Raw genomic sequence first — 21,498 nt, forward strand, 5'->3', positions numbered from 1 at the left:
GGGGCAAAATTGTACATGCTGTAAGCAGAGACAATAAATTAACACAACTGAACCCTCTCCTCAGGGTCTGACCCTCAGCTTGGGGACAATCACCTGGACAGGTGTCACCTGCCCAAACAGCCTGATCAGTTTAAAAAGTATTTGAGACTGAAAACCTGAGACAAATCTTCCTTCCTGCTTTGTTTTATCCTTCTTATTAAAAGTGGACATCCATCCCAACTTTGTGGCTCCCGCAGCTGCTGGGTCCAGGCAGGATGGCAAACCTGGATGGCTCAGCCTGGAAAAAAGGCAGTGAAGGTCCTGAGTGCTGGAAATCAAACAGCTCTGCCAGCCAAACAGAATTGCACCATAAATAGCAACAGCTGGTTGCGAGTATTGCTTGCAGATTGTCTTCTTTATTAGGAGATATCAAAACCTCCAGTGACAATTCAACACTTTTCTAATCCTATTAGCAATAATTGAGAAATGCCAAGTCATTTCCCTCAAATTTCCCTCTGCTCTCTTTACATCCTTAAAGCACCCAAGACTGGAGTACAACCTGAGTCCAAGAACAGTGGCTGGCTCTAAGTTGACTGAAAAAACCCAACCCTGTGCTAGAGAGGCTTTGCCAAATTGTTTTAGAGGACAACAAAACCACAGAGTTGACTTTTTAAATTGGAGATGCTGAAGCTTATTTGGATTTTTTTGTTTTCACATGGGTGGTGACAAGACTGCCCTACAAGGCCACACTTCACCATAACTCCTCATAGCCATTGTCTCTGATATAAAAATCATTGTCAATGCTTTAATACAATAACCAGTAGCCCGGCTGATCTTGCAGACTCCTCTTGTAAAATTTTCGGACTAATGTTCATTTTTATGGTTGGTATAAAGGGTAGAATATTGTTTAATTTCATGCAATGGCTAGAAGCTAATGCTAAAAAACTCAAATTCAAAGGAGTTTATCACAGATAGGCAGCCAGCAGGACAGTTTACACAGGAAAGCAATGGATACTTACACACATAAAATCCCTATTTGTCATTTAATTCAAAGAGCAAATATTTCAGACCTTTTTTTCCAAAAGGTCAAAATACCATCATCTGAAAAAGTACAAAGAGTCAGAACATTTTTTTCTTAAGTGAAATATTTTGATATCTTTTCACAACATTGTTCCAGGTTTTGTTCCATTGTCCCACACCTGTTCCCACAGTGTATCACTGGAGGTATTGTAGAACATTCCAGGAGCCATGTGGGAACAGAGTGTGGATGAGGCAAAAAAAAACCCCCAGCTGTCTACTCTGTAAAAAAAAAAAGGAATTTCAGGATTCATGCTACAACATGTAGAACCTCCTGTGGTTTTTATTCTTCAGACACAGGGCAGCAGTTTTACAATGTCACTTAATGCTAAGTGACCTGCTCTCCTCTGCTGGGATTCAGCCATACAGGACAAAGACAGCTTGGAGAAAAGGATTTAATGAATACTCACTCTGTGGATCAGCCCAGCGCCAGGAGAGAGAGGGGAGCAATGAGTGAAAACTTCCAGTGCCTCTTGCCAGATGTGCCTGCCATTTATCTCACACTGTACTCTGGTAAACAAAATTCAAGGGAGAGCACATTAGAGAAGAACCAGACTAATGGTCTGCAGAGATCCTTGTGTTAATGTTATCTCTTTATACTAAAAAGATGCTTTTAGATAAATGCATTTGCAGTTCCTTTCCTGGGCACCTAAATGAATAAAAGGGTGATAATGGCACTTTCATTATTTTAGGGACATATTTACACCTTAACAAAAAAGCTCTTGTGGGGGCACAAAACAGAGATGCAAAAGCTTAAATTAATAGGAAAATGTTTTGTGGGTCATGTTTGAAATGAAAATATAAACTACTATCATCTTCAGCTTAAAGAAAAGCCTAAAAATGGTAATGAGATTTATAAAACAGCAGTCAAACTTCATCCCCTCATTGCATCAAAAAATCTGTTTCTGTAAGTTTTCAGGAATAAACCCACAGGAATGTTTCTTGGACAATTAGGAATGGAGGAATTTCTTTCCATACATGAAATCATATTTTTCTTTTGTGACAAATATCATCTCTTAAAACAAAACTTCAAGTACATACAGACACCAGCAACCTTGAGCCACCAGTCTGTTTAAAAATTTGGCATTCTGATCTTAGCAATTTAAAAGGCATGCATTTTTAAGGAAAATTTCAATAAAGTTTAACCTTTGTAAGACATTAAATGTACTTATGAATTATGGAGTGGTCAGGTTCTGGTCTCATATTTGGGACTGTTTTCAGTGCAGTGTCCAGCAAGATGCAACTTCTCAAGGCTAACAGAGGAACACAGGAAAATTTCTTCCTTCAGATGGTCCTTCTTAATTTGTCATTTGGTGACTGGAACAAAAAAAAAAGCCTTAATATAACCTTAAAATAAAGAAAATTATGAAATCTGAAGTCAAAATTTAAAGCAATATAAAACACTGAAATATGCCAGCATTTGATCTAAGGATCCTACAGAATTAGCATAGTGAGCATATGTTCATGTTCAAAGATAACAGACATTTATGATAACCCTCCCTAAACTTAGCTCATCTATCATTTACATATTTAAATGTTCCATTTTTTTTTTTAATGAACTAAATCAGGGTCACCTTCATCATTTGTACAGAAATATACACACAGCTTTCATTTATATAAATGTTTAACTACAAATATTGCACCTCAATTTTTAAACAGTAAATCTGTATCAAATTGCTCATTTTCTTAGCCAGTAATTTTTTTTTAATTTATAATTGTATTTTCTTTCTCTGCCTATGTGCCAAAAGTCTGTCTTCAGAAATGCTACTTGAATCTCATTCCTCCAGACCTGAGTTGATTATTTGTTGGATCTGTTTTTCCTCCTCTCAATAACTTTCTCTTATAAACTCCTTAGTAAAGTCCTCCTGGACAGCAGTAATCAAGCTACTTTAAAGTTTTTATCAGAACTTCTATATTTCCAGAAAAAAAATTGGGAACTCATAATTATAGCACAAGCCATTTCTAATAAACACTTCTGACTAGCTTAGCATTAGCCATTTGATATGGACAGACCAAGAGGGTGATCTACCAGCATAAATCTCATAATTGCATTAAAAGCATAGGTAAATGCCTGAAAACCTCCAATCACAAAATTATCTGAAGACATTTTGAAAGCATATTAAAAATGCAGATGTTTCTCTTTTTTTCCTGTTTATATATGGCACTTGTGGGAAGCATGGCACTCATGAGGATGACACAGGAACATTCACAGTTTTACCAGAAAAGAACAGATTTGAAGTCATGCCTTCCTAAGCAGTTGTGTGGTTTGCTGTAACCAGGGCCTGATGCAACACTTCAGCTGTGACCATTTCTGTCTGATTTTTGGCTGAAACACAGAGCTGTATTTCCAAGCTGGCCTTTGCTGTAGACACATTTCCATCCAGAACAAGCTGATCCTTCTGCTTTGCTCACCTCCAGCAGCAGTCTGGAATTGGAGGCTGGCAGGGCTTTGTAGGGATCTAAATCCTTCTTGAAATTGATGGGAAAAGTATCTTCATTTTTTTTTCCTTTTTTCCTTTTTGCCTAGTGAGCTGTGATTAGGTTACAAAGGCAAAATTCTCCATCAAGATACAACAAATACTCTTATTAGCATGGATAGATTTCACAGCATTTGTATGAGAAAAAGCTGGACATCTACTGAGGTCAATTTTGGAGCTGTTTGTGTTCCACATTTAATTACCCTCCACAGGCCAGGGAAGCTTGCCAAGGGCACTGCTGTAGCTTTTTACAGCAGGTTATGTACTTACATTTTATATATGAATATCTAAAGGTACTTGAGGGCACTACTGGAAAAGCAAACTGCACTAGCTGCTGTGCCAGTGGATATGCAGCTTCCATGGCTTCAAACAATGTTTTCTCTTTATTGGGAAGCTTTTAAAGCCCTGCATCCATTTTTACACTTTGGCTACACCACTAAAAACCCCAAAATACAGTGCAGAGTGTTGGAGAGTGTGCATTAGCTCTGCTATCATTCTTGGTCTTGGTTAAGGGACCCCCCAGGCCATTTGTCAGTGTTATGAAGCTCCCCCAGTGAGTGCAGCCAGCCATGGCATCCAACGTGCCCAGTGCTGGGGGTACCTGCCTTCCTAGAAAGGCTTGGGGCAGTGGAAGAGCTCCTTTCAGGGTTAGAGAAGCATTTTAAGGCTTTTTGCTGTTTCCATCCTCAGTGCCTTGCACTGGCTGCTGGAGGCACTTCCACACTGCCAGCACTAGTTTGATTCCTTGCCACTACAGAGATTAGAAAATATACCAAAGCACATCCCAGGGTTGTGATACCTTCTGTACATGCAGTAACTGGCTTTCAGAATAAAACAACCCCTCTAAGCCTTCTGCACTCCCTCCAGCTCCTGGCCCCCCTCTAGCACAGCCCTTGCTGTTGCAGTTCTTCTCCTCAGCCCTTACTTGCCTCTAATTCCACATTCTCTGTGACCTCCCTGGTTTCCCCAAAACCTGGGACTCACAGGGGTGGCTGCCCCTGCTCTGAGGTGAGAAAAGCAGCCATGCAGAGGGCAGCAGCAGCACTGGGGATCACACTGCCTCGGCAGCTCACCCAGGGAAAGCCACTTCAGCTGAGAAGAGAGGGACAAGTAGAGACACAGGCACCCAGGGGCTGGAAAAGCAAAAGTTTTGTACTCAGTTTCCTGGGAAGGGCCATGTGCAGGTTCCAGATAAGGATCATTGAATTATTAAGCTTAGAAAAGACCTCTGAGGTCATCAAGACCAGTTATCAACCTTACAGGACCAGGTCCAACACTGAAGCATTTGCTAAGCACCTCATCCACGTGGTTTTTGGAACACTTATGATGTGGCACAGCTACCAGAGAGGGAAATATTTCACATCAGGGTGTACTGAACAATGTTTGGTATTCAGCACTCTACAGCCCATGGTTCAGGGAGACAACACCATTAAAACCAGAGGTTTAGACTCAAATGAATGCCATAGATTATAGGAGAGCCCCCAGTGAGACAGGCCCAAAGGACTGCACTGAGAATGGGTTAAAATTTAGCCTGGATAATGATCTTCTGCTGCTATTAATCTAGTATATGGCACAGGAATACAGCACATAAAGTTACAGATTTTTCTTTTCTATAATCACAGAAGCAATAAAATGAGATATTCCCAAGCTTCCTGTGTTCATATAAATGAAAAACAAAATTTTAAAAACAAAGACCTATATTTGAGTTGCAATTTTTTTCAGGCAGGCTTCAAATCTCAGAAGTGTAAAACAACAAAAAATTATCTCCCAACAAAAAGAACTGCCTTTCATTGTTCCCCTTTCCACTTAGGGCCAAAAGTCTGCTGACGTTTCATTCATCTGCATCAAATTAAGTTTGGGTGGGAGGCTGGGTTTGTTTGCTTTCTTTTCTCCTAGGAAAGCTGACCTGGTTATTGAACAAATCTCTGTTGTATAAAACTAAAATATAACTTCCTTGGTCCTGCTATTTTCCCACAGATTGTACAGTTCTGCATTCCCAGGTTATTAAAATCTGCTTAAATGAAAACCTTAAATGGGAATGTAAAATTAAAGAAAAACCTTTGTCTCATTCCCCTGTTATGAAGACTAATTTAATTATTGTTTAATCTGATAAACAAGAATATATTCATTGAATATCTAGTCAATAAATTGCTAAATAATTATGTATTTGGCTTAATTAATTTAGTTGTCTTCAATCTACCAGTCTTCATTTCTCTGCAAGAGTATATCATAGTTTTCATCCCCTATCTACTAAATATTAGACATTTTGATGTTTGCCTGGTGCCACCCTATGTTCAGTGTAGAGTTTTATTACAGAAGAACAAAATGGGGCTTGCAAATGTAAAATCTCCCAGGTTGCCCTCGGGTAAGTACAGTACTTATATGCAAGAGTTATTATTATGAATCTGATAATTATACCATACACAAAAGGCAAGGTGGAGGATGGTGCAGGAGTGCACTGCACCAGAGCTGTACTTCAGCTGCAAGAGGAATGAAAGTTTAACTCTTGTTTTGCTGAATTCAAGGGCAGATTTGCCACAGAGAGCTGATGAACAGGCAGCTGCTCTCCCGACACACTCACTCCTCTGTAAACACCAACAGTTGGACTAACTTCAGAGTTGGCTCTTTTAAGCCTTAAATATATGTTTATGCAAGCAGCCACCATTTTCTGCACTAGGTGGGAAATGCTGCAAATGTTGGTTGAAAAAATAGCAAAAGCTCTTGCAGTTGTGCCAGCAACAGACACTTTTCAGCAGGCATTTGATGGAGCTTTCGAGTCTCATTGGTGCCGTATTTCCATGTTTTGAGGTTCCAGCAAAGTGATCAAAATATGTATATTACCTTACTTAAAAAAAAACAAAACAAAGAAAAAAAAATTAAAAACAAAAGACTAAATACATTGAATAGTTTGCATTTGCAGCAAATTAAAATTCATTATATTCCTGCCTTCTTTTTGTTCGTTTTCTGGCTTCTGAAAAGTAGGCACGCTGCTGCCTCAGTAATATTTACAGCACACGGTAAAACTGATTTCTCTGTGATCAAAATCCCTCATATTTTACTTCCCTGCTTATTCTTAAACACAATATTGCTCTCAGTTAGACTGCATAATAAAAGCATGTCTAATAACAGCGACTTCTTGTTTGTGCTCCTCACATCACTGACATTTAGTGAATAATTGTACAATGGCATAATGGGGTTCATAGAACATTTTCAATAACAGTAGATGGTCACAATTTCACTCCTACCTAGTATTTCTACTGCATTATATATTAATTATACCTTAATTAGAAAATTATATCAACTAGAGTAACAGACTGTGTGCTGCTTTTGCCTGGGATAGAGATAATTTTCCTCCTAGAGCTAATGTGGGGCTGTGTTTTGGAAAGTGTTGATAGCACAGGGATGTTTTAGCTATGGCTGAGCAGAACTGACTCTGTCAGGGCCTTTTCTGCTCCTCATCCCCTCCAGCAGCAAGGGGGCTGGGGGCACAGGGATTTGGGAGAGGGCACAGCTGGGACAGCAGACCCCAGGTGACCCAAGGGTGTCCCATCCCTGATGGGGGCATGATGCTCAGCTGGGGAGAAGCAGCAAGGGGCACATGCATGCAGAGAGGGATGGTCTGTCTCCCCAAGCCATCCTCAGGGGTGATGGAACCCGTTTTTTTTGGGGATGGCTGCACACTTGCCTGGACATGGGAAGTGGGGAATGAATTCCATGCTTTGCTTTGCACTGTGTGCTATAATTTTCCCTACTGAAGTGTCTTTATCTCAACCCATGCGTTTTCCGCCTGTCACTTTTCTGGTTCTCTCCTCAGCCCCGCTGGGGAGCAGCAGATCTGTGAAACTGAATTGCTGGCTGGGGTTGAACCATGACACCATGAAAAAGTGATCCTTTCTTGAAACACAGCATGAGCGTTTTCATCTGCAAAAGGGGCAAGATCAATATTTAATTACCTCAGGAGGAGCTGGGAGAGCTGCCCAAGAACGCCGTGCAAAGGGCCACTGACCAGTTAAAGAGAGAGCAAATTCTGCTCTTATTTAAGATGTGTCAGCACCTCAATAAGAAGGTGTGGCTTGTGCAGCCCAGCCTGTGAGACAGCTCCCCTGGGCCATGGGAGCAGTGGTTAAGCAGTGGCACTTTGGTATGGCCTTGCACAGCTTGGGGAGAGGGGTGAACACGAGGCACAGGCGTGGGTTAAAGCACACTCCTCCTGCACTGCTGGTACAGGTGCCACGAGTTACCCAAGGCTTCTGTTGTAACTTCATTCTGCTGGCAGGACTTACCTTGGTATGAATTTCTGGAATAATTCCAGATATGTCATGCACATAAGAATTGGAAACAAAGCATTTATTGAGCTACATGGTTTATACACTGCTTTGTGTCCATAAACTAGGTGAATTATTTCTTATGTGCTAAAAATGTTCAGTGTGTCTCAGATGCCATATACACAGCAGAGTAAGACAAACTTTGAAACAAAATAAAAAATATTTATACATATCATATTTATATACATTTTGAATTTCTTGTCTTCCTACTTTAAAACTGTGTTTTACATTTCCAGTTGAAACATTATGCTAAACTCTCCTTGGCACACAAACTCATATCCTTTTACAAGTCAGTTGGCTGCCTTATAGTGCATTACTCTATTGGAAAATCACAGCTGGTGAGAACTGGCACATCATGGAAAAATACAGAGCATTTTAGAGATATTCTGAATTCTGAAGTGGGCAGTTGGGGAAAGACAGTGGAGAACCCTTGTCAAACAAAAACTGCATATGCAGAAACTCCTCTGTGCCAAGAAACTCTGGATAACTCAAGAATGCTGCCTACAGACAGTGCACTTTAAACCCCACTGATAAATCAGTGTGAAATCCAGTCAGATCTGAAGGAAAGCCTCACCTTGGCATGCAGTGATCACCCTCCTGCCCCATATTCATGTCCTGTGAAAACTTCAAGGCACTTCCACGTGTGGCACACCCAAGGAGCACTGGTGGGCAGGGACTTCTTGTCTCAGTGCATCTCAGATGGAATTTGCAGCATTTAACATCTAACAAGGGATATGGTGGAGTTAGCTGTGCATCAAAAACCTGAAATGAGGGACAAAGCAAAATATCAGCCAAAGTAAGGTCTGAGGCATAAAAGCTGAAACAAAGAAGGAAAGCATTAGGCCTGCATTGTAAGAAATCAATATTCTCTAGTGCTATTCCTTAGTGGCAATTACCAGTTGAGTTATGCTTGGAAGAGATGTCAGAAAATCAAAAGCCTGGTAGGAAAAGGCAGCAGTGTTGGCTGTCCATACTTCTAGTCCCGTCCTTCCTACAGCCAGCAGTGACACTTCCAACACCAGAAGGTGAAAGTCTTGACCCTGGCAATGCAGTCTAGAAAGGCTGGGCTGGTTGCATCTACATAAAAAGTATTATAAGGCCAAAGGCTCAATAAATTGATCATTTCTGGAGAAATCTTCATTCATACAACAGCTGATGGTCACTTTGCAGATCCACACAAGGACACATTGTCACTCTAATGCCTGGAATTCAGCCTCCTTCCCCAGCAAAATTAAGCTTTGAAACCAAGATTTATGATGATGCCTCAATGAATTTTTGGCAGAGTTTATTTTAAAAAGAGGTCCCTGACATTACTAAGCAGTAAAGCACAGCTTTACCTCTTTACTTTAATGAAGCAAAGCTTCTTTACTATTAAAGGTAAACTACTGTGTGCCCAGATGGCCAAGAACACCCTAGGCCAAAAGTCAACCACCTTTGGGCCAAGTAATGACCTCCAAAGAAACAAAATCATTAACGGCCTCTGACAGAGCTCACAGCAGGTTTTCACAGGCACCAGGATCAGGACACATGTGCCTGTAAAGCTGTTTGGGTACAGCCATATTTTGTCCTGTTGGACAGAGCATGTCAATATAGAAAGCTTTTCCCTCAATGGAAAAGGCCCTGAAAATAAAAACATGCAATTGGACCATTCATTTTTAGAACAGTTAATCATAATTGATCCTTACATAATGAATAGTAAATAAGAGTTATTATTAATAATGAATAATAAGACTGAATTATAATGGTGTGTTTATTAGGCTATCAATAATTAACAGGGATTTGCCATTTATTGTAAATACTCTTGCTCTTTCTGTTGCAGCTTTGGATGGCACAATTTATATGGTAATTTTATATGAAACAGCACCAATTACAGCATGGCTATTACAATAGAGTTGAAACAAATGATGACTTTTTCATTTTATTCACTTTCAGCACAGCCTGCAATGTAAACATGATCTAGAGAAGGGAATAAAGAAGTTTTGTGCAAGTGTAATAACTATGGTTGGTAATTTAACTTCCCCCAGGCAATCACATAGCAGAAGTAAATACAATAGGACACAAAGGAAGGCAGGCATGGGCTGGAAAAAGGGTATCAGGGTTTGTTAACTAAAAATGCCACTAGTTAAAATAAAAGTTTGCATTTTTAATCATTGTATTACTTGAAGACAATTGCCACTAAGCTCTCCACAGCATTTAATAGAGTCTTGAAAATTTCAGGAAACACAGCCCATCTTTAAAAATATTTTAAACCGATTTTACAATCCTGCCAGATTCTGCAGCTTTGATATTAATAATCAGTGTTTTCAGAACTGCCTTGGATGAACCTGGGTGGCACACAGATGGCAAGTCATTTACATGATAAAAAGGAGAACTGGCCCATCTCTGGATCCCGAGGGGGTGCCATGACCCATTAGCAGAGAAAAGATGACCTTTACTGAATAATAATTGAGAACTATTACTAAGATAATTACAAAACCAATTGACTGCCAGAAGGCCTAGACCTTGGCTCTCCAATTTATATAGCAACTGCTGGTTATCTGTACAGAAAAAAAAGACAGGCTTAGGGTTCACAAACACCATAACCTCAACATCTGCCTGCCATCTAAAGATAATGATCTGGTATTAATTAATTTGAACAGTGCAGTCATTGCAGAGGTAAACTGCATCACAAATCAGACACTTAACATAACCTGAAGTTATCATCTTTCCATCCAGCCTGTATTGACAGGAAGAATGCTCTCAGGTAAATTAAACTGTTGCAGGTCACAACATGAAAATGAATTAAGTCAATTCTCTTTAACAGGGAACATGATTGCAACCCTGTGCTGGGTGCTGTACCAGTTAACATGATAAAAGCTTTTTAAAAAACGTTTTGCAAAGTGCTCCTATCATATAATTTCCTAGTGCACTCACCTGCAACTGTTTTTCCAGTTTCCCTCCTCTACAGGAAGGAAGAGATGGAAGTTATTGGCCTTTGTTAATTTTCAAAAGAGGGATTTCAGGGAACAAAACTATTAAAGGGTGACGGCACCAATTTTCTGTGAGGGAAATCCTGGGCAGCACTAACAATCCATGTAAGATTCTCCTGGGCTTCTCCCATGTCTTCTGCAGGCATATGAGATATAAAAAATACAGTCAGCATACCATATGTGTTGCTGATTGGATTTCCAAAATTATCCTTCCTTACATTTGAAGGATATTTTGAAGCAGCTTTCGAAAGCAGAAGGATTTAACAACTTAGTGCCAAGTTTCACACCTGGGAACTGATATTTAGTAATGTAGAACATCAGAAATACCTGGAACTCTAAAAAAAATCATAGCTAGCCCTCCTCCTTATGATGGAACAGCTGAAATTACTGTGACAAATGCTTTGGATAAAATGTTCTTTCACCTAAACCCCACTTCTTGATTTTTAACTCCGCTACCAAGTCCCATAGTTGGGATTCTTTGAGGACTCTCCACTAAAAGGAGTGTTACAGGTAGTCATTCTTCAAGGGAGATAATTTAAGTCACAGCATGAAATTTATATAAAATTCAATTCACATTTGAGACCTGTAGTAAAAAGGAGCTGCCAACACTGACAGAATGCTTGTTCTGCATGACAGAAATGCTAATAGAGACAATTTCTTACCCAAGAAGTACCTATATAATAGCATGTGGTGGGAAAAGGAGATAATGCATTCAATTGACAACAAGATGTGTGAGTTAGAATTCAAATTAATGAAGAGTTTAAAAAAATTAGCATTAGCTGCACTCTCAGGTGAACTATCTATTCCCTACTTAAAACATGTAAAATAGCTGGGACACTTGCTCTGAACTTCAGGAGTCCCACCAGCTGCCAGGTCACACCCACAAAAGGGATGGGTTTGGGATTGAAGGTTTAGATTAGTCAGGATTGATTGATAGATTTTTTTAAATTTTTTTTTACAGCTCTGCTTTTCAAGGGGAAGTGTGTTGGGGGAAGTAAAGCACCACCGGCATTTCTGTGGGAGCTCCCTCTTCACTCTGTCCTGAGTGGGACAAAATCTGGATCAGGAGTGCGTGGAGTTAGGGCTGATAGCAGCACTGACCATGGAAACCTCCTTACAGACAGGGTTTGGGAAAAGCCAATTGCCAATGATCTGTCCATGTACAAGTTTGGAGAAGCAAAAGCATGGCAGCCTCAAGACCTGTCATCAGAGCTTAGACAGTTTTATTCTGGTGTAATGCCTTTGTTTACAAAGACCCTGGCTTAGAAGACAGCATAATTTTATTAAAAGTCTTGGACAATTTATTCCTGTGAGCACTCCAGAGTCACAGCAATTTATTGTATTTTTCTACTGACCTGATATAAATAAAATCTGAAAAAATAGTGAATATATGAATAGATGAATACATCTTCTAGGAGAAAGGACATCAGTGGCAATCAGAAATAGGAAGAAGATAAATATGAGACAAAGTAAATCAAGCCAAAAAGTGTTTGAAAGAGTGGAACCACATTCTGGTAGGAAGAGCTGCTGGAGGAAAATGCAGCAAGGCATAAGAAGGAAGAATGGGGATTAGGGCAGAGTAGGTGCACACGTTTTTGTGTTAAATCAGCACTGCAACAGTAGCTGACACTCCTCAGAAAATAATCCTCTGAGTTCCTTGATAGGGCATTTTGGACACAGTTTATAGCTTAACCCCACCCCACCAATTTGCCTGAACACTCTCACTGTCACACATCCAACTCAGTGCAATTTCTGACTTGCTCAGGGAGAATAGGGAACATTTAAATCACTGTGTCCTTGGAAACAGGGAAGCATCTTGCTCTGGGATTGGAACTATTGGAGGTGTCTGGTGGCACTTTCTACCCAGTGACTTGTGGGGAATTTGTCCACAGAAATTGACACTGAAGTCAGTCCATTCTCTGTGGGTTATGTATTTGTGCTGTAATTCATCTTAGAAAGGTTTGGGTTTTTAAAAATTTCCTGTCAATCACCCTATTCCCATCAATAACCCCTGTGATATAACAGGTTTTCAAGCAGTTTTTTCTGAAAAGCCTTAAGCTGTAAGATGGCCCTTCTGCAGCTTTTGACTGTTGTAATTGCAGTAGAGATCAACAGAACTGGATGCTGTTCTGTCATCCTTGACTGGGCTCCTGGTGCTAATCAGGAGTTGGAAATTGCACATTCAGATGGATTTAGAGACATACAGTATGTGACAATTCAGCAGGCAGTAAAGAGCATTGTTTTGAATTCTTAAAGGTTAGTGATGCAAGCTGCAGTCACTAAAGATTTTTGAGCATTGAAAGAAAACCAATTAGGTGTAGGAAACAAACCCATTGCAGTAATGTAATCTATATTTTCATACATTTAAGGCCAGGAGAAGAGATTAGTTCATCTACACTGAGTTTTTGTTTCAGATACTTATATTCCATCCAATTACCTCTGATATTGAGCCCCCCATTACTTGTGTTCAGGCAAAAATAAGTTTCAGAAAGTATATAGACTGTGTTTGGAAGTCCCCAGAGATGATGCCTACCATTTTCTACTGCAACTTAGCCTGCCCCAAAGTTTAATTACCATCTCTTTGAAACAGAGAGAAAACAGCAGTGCTTTATTTCTAATTTGAAATTGTTTTGCTTTAGCTCCCAGCTACTGGTTCTTGCTATATGTTTCTTTGGTAGATTAAAGAATCCTGTAGTATTTCATGTTTTCTTCACAGAAAGGTGTTTATACAGGCTTAACTTTCTTTTTTTATAAGCTCAACAGAAATCTCCCACTGGAAAGCATTTTCTCTGCCCTCCAAAACCTTCTTGTACCTCTACTTTGTACATATCCTTTTCTTTTATTTTTTTTTTTTCCTGCAGCACAGATAGCAGGAACATTCCCAACATTGTGCTATTCATCTGTAACGGTTAGAGACTTGAATATCACCATACTACTTTAAATTCTGGTTTTATCCATAACCTTAAAGGAATTTTTACCATAATGAAAACTGAGCAAATTTTGCCATTGAAATCACGAGGGAAAAGAGATGAGGCATTAAATGCAAGCCAATGTACTGAAGGAAGCAAAAATAATAGGTCAGATTTAGAGCCCAATAGACCAACCTGCAGAGCAAGCTGTATAAGCAACCCACACGTTACAATTTTTTTCTATAGTACTGGAAAAAGCATTGCCTCCTTACCTGAAAAGTGTGCATACATTTTCAACAGATCATATCTTGGAGTGATCTAGAAAGGGAGGAGGAGAAAGATAACTCAGTTGAGCAAATCATGGCTACGATAGAGCCTTGGTTTTTGGATTTGATATTATGCTAATAATGGCATTTTCCTAATATCCCAAGAGTTAAAAGGATGACCAAATAAATACCCTGCCCCCCAACAGCCTAATACAGACTTTGAAGGAGGTCACACAATTAATTACCATTTCCTAAGACTCTTTAGCACATGAACACTTCAGCTTTTCCTGCCATAAAAAGTTAAAATACAAAATTACTGAGAGGGAAGGTGGGGAATTCATAGAAGCAGGACAAATTCTGAAGCTTATGAAATTCAAAGCTTAATTTTAATGGAATACAGTCAATTAAATAAACATTATAGAAATATAAAAAACAATGCAGGTTACAAATCTTGTTAGCCATGAACGTGTCACACATTTGTTAAGATGACCTTGGTTTGTGTGACACAAACTGGGCACCAGATGGATAGCTGCCTGGGGGAGTTATTGTTTCTGCCAAAGTACCAATATTCAAGTCGATTTTCATACTTACTTTCTTTTGTTCTTGTTCTTATGGATTTGGACCAGCATAAGTTCTTTGTTATTTTTCATAATCACTTTTCTCCTTGGGCATCCTTATGCTTATTGGTTTGTTATATTGGTCTCTATCTGTGCAATGATCTGTGTTTCTATGATTTCCATGGATTTATTATTCTTACAAGAATCAGCTTTAGTTCTGCAACTGTCATGCTTCATTTCTGTTAGAAATCTTAAATCTCTATATATATTTCTTATAGATTATGAGTCACAGTCCACAAGTATAATTCCGAGCTTATAAAAAATGAAGTGATGTGTGACATAAAACAAGACATATAAAACATTTTTAAAAGATCTTAGTCTACTTTTAAAACCTATAACTGCATTTCTAGCTAAGCCCAGCTGCCAGTCAAAGACTTAAATGCTTGGTTTTATCTCTCACATGGCCAACAACACAATTAAGTGAAATCAAATGAGTATCTCCCCAAATCTGACTCAGACTAAACAAAAAAAAAAAAAATTAGAGATCACTTCAGGATTATTCAGAACACAATCAAAGTTCAAACAACATGACAACACAGCCAGTCTGCTGTGAGGGGCTTTATTTGGGGAAAATAATTTTCTGCACATCCAAGTGCACAGGGTCTGCCCAAGTGCAGCCCAATTATCTTTTATAAGCTGTGTGAAGCTGAAGGTAAGGAAATTAAAGTTTTAGGAAGAGTCCAGATATGGTATGAAATATGCTTTTCATTTAGGATAATAAAATCATGTTCACAAAAAAAGCACTGAAAAAGATGGCAGAGAAGGCAACAGAAGGTGTAGCCATGCTGAGCAATGTGCACATTTAGTTTGTTCATTTGTTGAGGTGTACAGCAAGAGGAAAGCTCATCACTATGCCAACCCTGGGGCACCTGCCTCATTCTTCTCAAGGTATTTTGGAACCCTGTTTCTATGAAGAAACTGTGACTCATTGTTTCATTGGAATTTTTATGCCTTTGCTGTATAAAAATACTGATTTCAGTGATTGTTCATACAACAGTCTGAGCTTTTTGAAATCAATCTTTTCTTATAATATCCAGTAACAGCTTTTCCCAGCAGGCATATTTAATTTTACCAAATCCCACATCAGCTGAAGCTCATTTCTTTCCACATACAAAGCTCAACAAAGACAAATTTCTTACTTTATGTTCTGATTTATTGAGACCATAACTCATTTTTGACCAAAGAAGCAAAGCCAGAAGTCAGTCCCTTTTTTTTTTCATTGAATTGACCCCAAAACTTCCTCAGTACTGTAACAGCCAGTCAATAAAACCCAAACTAAACAGTCAATTTGTATTAAGAGCTGAGAAAAAAGTTTGTATGCCACCAATATAAAGCATTTGCAAGCTCCTATGTTTTTGCTGCTTGCATATTTGCAGAGCATTTGGGTGCTGAGATGAACTTCTGCACCTGCTCAGGGACAAGTCTCCAAATGCACTCCTTTTTCTGGGGAGAAAAATACAAACTCACATAGTGCTGGGCCTAATGAGGCCAAGCAACCTGCACACAGCAGTGGAGAGTGAACTATAAAACTGGATAAATCACTGAAAATTAATGTTTATCTTGAGGCAATAGCTGAGGCAGATATAACCTCGTGTCATTGTGCATCCCAGGTACTGTAGAGACAAAAGGAATTACCTGTCACCATCTCACAGTGCAATGGTTTCCCATCTCTTTCTGCTTTCCCTGCCTTCTGCACCAGTGCACAGCCCCAGGGTAAGGCTGCTCAAGCAGGAGCTGGCTTTTCCCCAGGAGAATCCCAGTTTAAAACCCATGCAGATAGTCTTTGCTCAGTTCATGGCAAAAACAGTCTACAGGGCACAATACATTTGAAAACCATAAGAAACAAAAATAAGATTATTTTTGCCTCTCTAATAGTCTGTGTTGGGTCAGACTGCAGCTTTGGTTACCATTTGGTTTCAGTAGGAAAGAGGCTGGAAGGTTGTTAATATTGACTGATTTTTTTGCAGTAACTTCTCATTTCACACTTTCTGAGCACAAAATCAAGCCATTCCACAAAATAAAAGATCTGATGATGAAACCCATTTAAAGCAACCTTCTGTCTGTTGAAGCAATTGTTGAAGTTAATTAAAATAAAGCACCCAACTTCTGACAGAACAAGATGGTGGCCTCTTAGATTTTGGTTCCAGCACGCGCAAGGAGCAGATTCCAGAGACTGGCTCTGCTGCTTGGATGCAGCAGTCACTCTCTCACACCAACCTGAGGCATAAAGCACCAGGCTTGATGCTCTTATAATGGGATTTAACATGAAAGGAAAGCTCTCAGGTACCTCTGGTTGCTATGAAACCATTGACATTTTCTGTTGGAAAGTAATTTATCCTCAGTATAGTACTAAATTAGAAAGCAAGTAAATGGTATTGAGGACTCTAATTGCTTTTGAATGCAAGGTAACACCACCTGAGCAGACCAAAAAGCTTAATGCTGCATCTCCCATAGTCCAGGAGCAGCAGTGACTCTGAGATGGCCACTCTGGGCCAATAGACCCTTTGCAGTGCAGCTGCCTGCCTGACATCCATTCCCTTTTCCACCAGAAGAGAATCTGGCCTAGAAATTATTAATCACCTTCCTGTGAATTATGCAGTAGTCAAACAAAGATTTTGATAAATTCCCCAGCACCCAGCTAGGTGAGACTGAGAGGTTTCTCAGAAATATAATTAAGGAAGGTCAGAAAAAGATAGGTGAAGGTTGGGAAAGGCCTTCAGGATCATTGAGCCCAATCATTAGCCCAGCACTGCTGGGTTCCCCCTAGGCCAGGTCCAGCAGGAAATGAGCAGGCTGACAGGAAAATATGAGCAGGAAGCTGAGCAGAGCCTTTGCATCAGGCAGACCTGCTTCTAGGAGAACCTAAGGAAACCTCATTTCAAGATCACCCCAAAGTTAATACCATCAGCACAAAAGTGGCTCTCAAAAAGTATCTGGAGAATCCAGCATGAGTGCAATCCTAACAAAAAATTTCATTTTCCCATTCCTCTGGAATAGGCTAATAGCTTCCATTACAATCAGCAGCTCAGGTCACAGACCTGAGTGTAAGAATGATCCTTTCCCCAAATTAGTTATTGGCTGCCTGGCTCTCAGAGCAAAATCAAGTTGTAAAGGTAATCAGGATAAACAAATAGATACCAAGATTTCCTCTGAGCAACAGGGCAGCAAGACGTGTTTGGACATTAAGAACTACACAGCTGAAGAATATTATTGGGTCATAAATATGATAGGACAGCATGTTTTGGAAGTTTTCTTGGGTTTATATGAATAATAATATAGAATGTTCTTTTGTATTTCTTTCCTTTGTGCATTGAATTTGGTGTGTATTACCTCCACATGAATAATGCAATCTAGCAAAATTGATGGCACAGTTCTTTTGTTAAAGCAGTTATGAAATGAGAAAACAAAACCTACAAGGAAAAGTTATGAAAAAAACAACATTTCTCCAAGAATAAAAAGATGAAGTTGCCTGACCGTTTACATTTGTCTCCTGTGTCATGAATATTAGATCAGATTCTTTTTATTAATCCATTGATAGTTCTGTAAGGCAGCTCATTTTTGATAAACTTTGCCAGGGCTCCTGTAAATACAAAAAAGATTTATGAATTAATTTTCATACGTAAATGACAAAATCTTTTGATACGTTTGAAATATGTGCCTTGCAGTGAAAATAGATATATGTGCATGCATAGATATGTATTAATTTAACATTCAGATCAGCTTGTTCTTTTAGAACACAGCTTAATGTCAACTCTGTTTTTCTGGGGGAAAAACAGTAAACTAAAAAGGTAATTGACATTGAGGGCATACTAAAAATGAAAGAGATGGACAATCTGTGATCTGGGAATTGTGCTGGACTAAAGGTGTAGTGGGTTTTATTTCAAAAGCATTTCTGTTTTCAAGTACCAGTGGATTGTGCAGCCAGTATGCTGTTAAAACACAGCTATCTACAGCTCATTACTATTATTACTTGAATTGTCTTTATAGATACAAGGCTCAGTCATGAACCTATTAGAATAAAAATAGCACAAAAAGCCTAAGCTCTAAATCAGTCTGCAACTGAAGTGTCCATGTAATGTGCCACAGCCCTGAGGATCTGCATAAAGCCAGAAGTGCATCTGAGCTCCACATTTCTGTCAGCAGTAAATCCCAGAGCTGGTTCAGCCCCTCCATTTCCATCCCTTGCCAGTGAGACAGGGAGTGTGATGGCCCTGCCAGGACTGTCACTGCCTGCACATGCTGAAAGGGCAACGAGCTGAAATCAAATTTTTCATTTCCCGTGTACCACAGCAGTGAGTTTTGTACCAGGGCATCCAGGCTGACACTGCAGAAGTGTGGCACCCTCCTCCTTATCTGCATCTTTCAGGCGTTTTACAAAAGAAACTCAGAGTCATTCTTTAGATTCTACAGATGGGAAGGCCAAGGTACAAAAGCATGGGGTGACTTGCTCCAGAAAGATGGATGTCTTGTCTTTTCCATGGACCATTAGTTAATATAATATAACACAAGCTTGCATAGGCCCTTGAAATGAACATTTTTAAGTTCTACAAGTGAAAGATAGAATTAACCAGCTCATTGCTAGAAAGAAAATGAGGTAGGGATAATACCCATGAGGTTCAGGGATGATACCCATGAGGTTCTGTTCTGGATCACCTCTTTTGTAATCACTGTACCTGCCTGGCACTTTGTTGTGTGCTCTGTTTATGAAGCACACACTGTTGTTGTGTCCTCTGTTCTATTTGTGTAAACTCCCTGGAGCAGAGGCTTTTAATTGTGGTACCATCCACAGGCACTACTGATTAATTCATAATAATCACAGAGTAAAAATATATGCAATATCCTGTGAGAAGAAATAAAAGAGATTGAACCTCATAATCTGCTGTGTGCTTCATCCTCACTGTCTGGGACCAGAGTAACTTTCAAAAGCACAGAGATCAATTTAGCCACCCTTCCTGGTCTGTAGTGTGCCCTCACACTCTCTGCACCAGGACACACTTTGTGCTGTGAATTATTCTGCTCTGACATTGTTTTGACCTTGTTTTAACATTCCTATAACCTGTGGCTCGGTGTAGGGGGGTCAGGCCAGAGGCCAGCAGGGTAATGGGATTTGTAATTCTGAAGGATCTTGTTCCATCATATGAAATTGCTTCACAGTGCTCCTGCTTGGCAGCCTGCAGTCGTGTACTAGAAAGCCAAGTAATACCTGAGAGTGATGTAAACCAGCTTGGGCTGCACTAAACCTGGGCTTACACTTGATGTAGTAACTCTGCATTGTTTTAAAGAACAGCATAACACACCCTACAGAAGCAGAAATGCTCCTGTACATGAAGAGAAAGTGATACACCTAATGAAAACACTTAAATAAGAAAGTCAATAAAAAACTGGTAGATGAGGCAAACAAATTTGCGGTCAAATAAAAAGTTTAGATATACTAATTAAAAGGTTATTTTCAACATGTACTGTATATTTTATATCAGCTGTGTCCTGAAGCCAGACTACAAGTCTATCAATAAAGGCATTTGTCATGTGCTTACAAAATATACCCCCCCAAGCTTATTTGGATTACATGAATCCTTTTAAGGTTATACAGAAGTGTGGCGTCTGCAGGCAGACATGTTGACAATCCATGTCCGGGAGCATTAAAAATAAATAGGCAGGGGAAAAGATAAATACAGAGAAGGATTTTGTATGTCCCAGTTAATGCAGCATGTCAGGGAGCTGATCTGTCCTCCACCAGCCCACAGAGTGAGCCATATATTATTTCTTAGTAGTAACAGAGACAAGTATTTCATTATGACTCTTCATTATAGTCTCAGAGAGACTTTGCCAACTGTGCATCACATTCCTTTGCTCTGAAATATATTGGCTTAAATTCCTTTGGTTGTAAAGCTTGCTTATTGACACTATATTTCTTCTGTTTATTTACCTCATTACTCACTTATGTTACTCTTCTCATGTTAGTCTGACTTATATTGATAATTTAACTGTAAAACTGTACAAGCCATTCATGTCAAGACCTGTTCTTGTAGTTGGTTGCAAAAACTGAGTAAGAAACTCTTAGCTCAAACCAAAATATTCCATAATGCAAAAGACATAAAAAGCTTGTAAAGCATATGTTAGCTTAATTGCTAGCCAAGATGGTGGGGCTTGCAAACTCCTAACCTTTTTAAACAGACATTAATAAGGAAAAAGAAAAGTAAAATAAGTAATGAAATACACATTGATACATGTTATTTTGTGTTATCAGAAAAAAATTTACAGTTTTATGAAATAATAAAATGGAAATAAATAAGGAAGCTATAAGAAATTAAAAATAATTTGAATAAATCTTCCTTCTTTATTTTCCTGACATTCAAATATTTCTGTTGGCAGCTGACCAAGGAACCAGGCACATATTTTGTTGACATCAATAAAACTACTTGGGCTAAATTCTGGTTTAGTTCATGTCAGAATGCAGCCCACCATCAACTTCAGCAGGGCTCCACCAATCTATTTCCCAGGTGACTAAATTCAACATGTGCAATACCCTTAGGACATTACACTACCTGCAAGCAGAGTCTGAGAGCTGGAAGAGGTAAAAGCAAAGCTCTGATGAGGTTTGGGCAGGGTGGGCTTTCCCTACGCCTCACTTAAGGAAGCAGTTTAATTCTAATTTCACCACAGCATGAAGGAATACAGAAAAAAGCACATTGGTGAATTACAAAATGCATCTCTCCTCCCAGTGTTCCCAATGTTATTTTGCTGCCCAAGGAGCTCAAAAAGGAGCACAGAGATAGAAGGGGCTGGGAGAGCCGGAACACTTCTATTAACCTATTAACTCACTGCCCCCCAGGCCTTGTTCATCATGGTGCCTATCAAAGTGTCAGTCTTTTCTATTAC

The sequence above is a fragment of the Molothrus aeneus genome, chromosome 10 (assembly GCF_037042795.1).
Source record: "Molothrus aeneus isolate 106 chromosome 10, BPBGC_Maene_1.0, whole genome shotgun sequence".
In the NCBI taxonomy this organism is placed as follows: Eukaryota; Metazoa; Chordata; class Aves; order Passeriformes; family Icteridae; genus Molothrus; species Molothrus aeneus.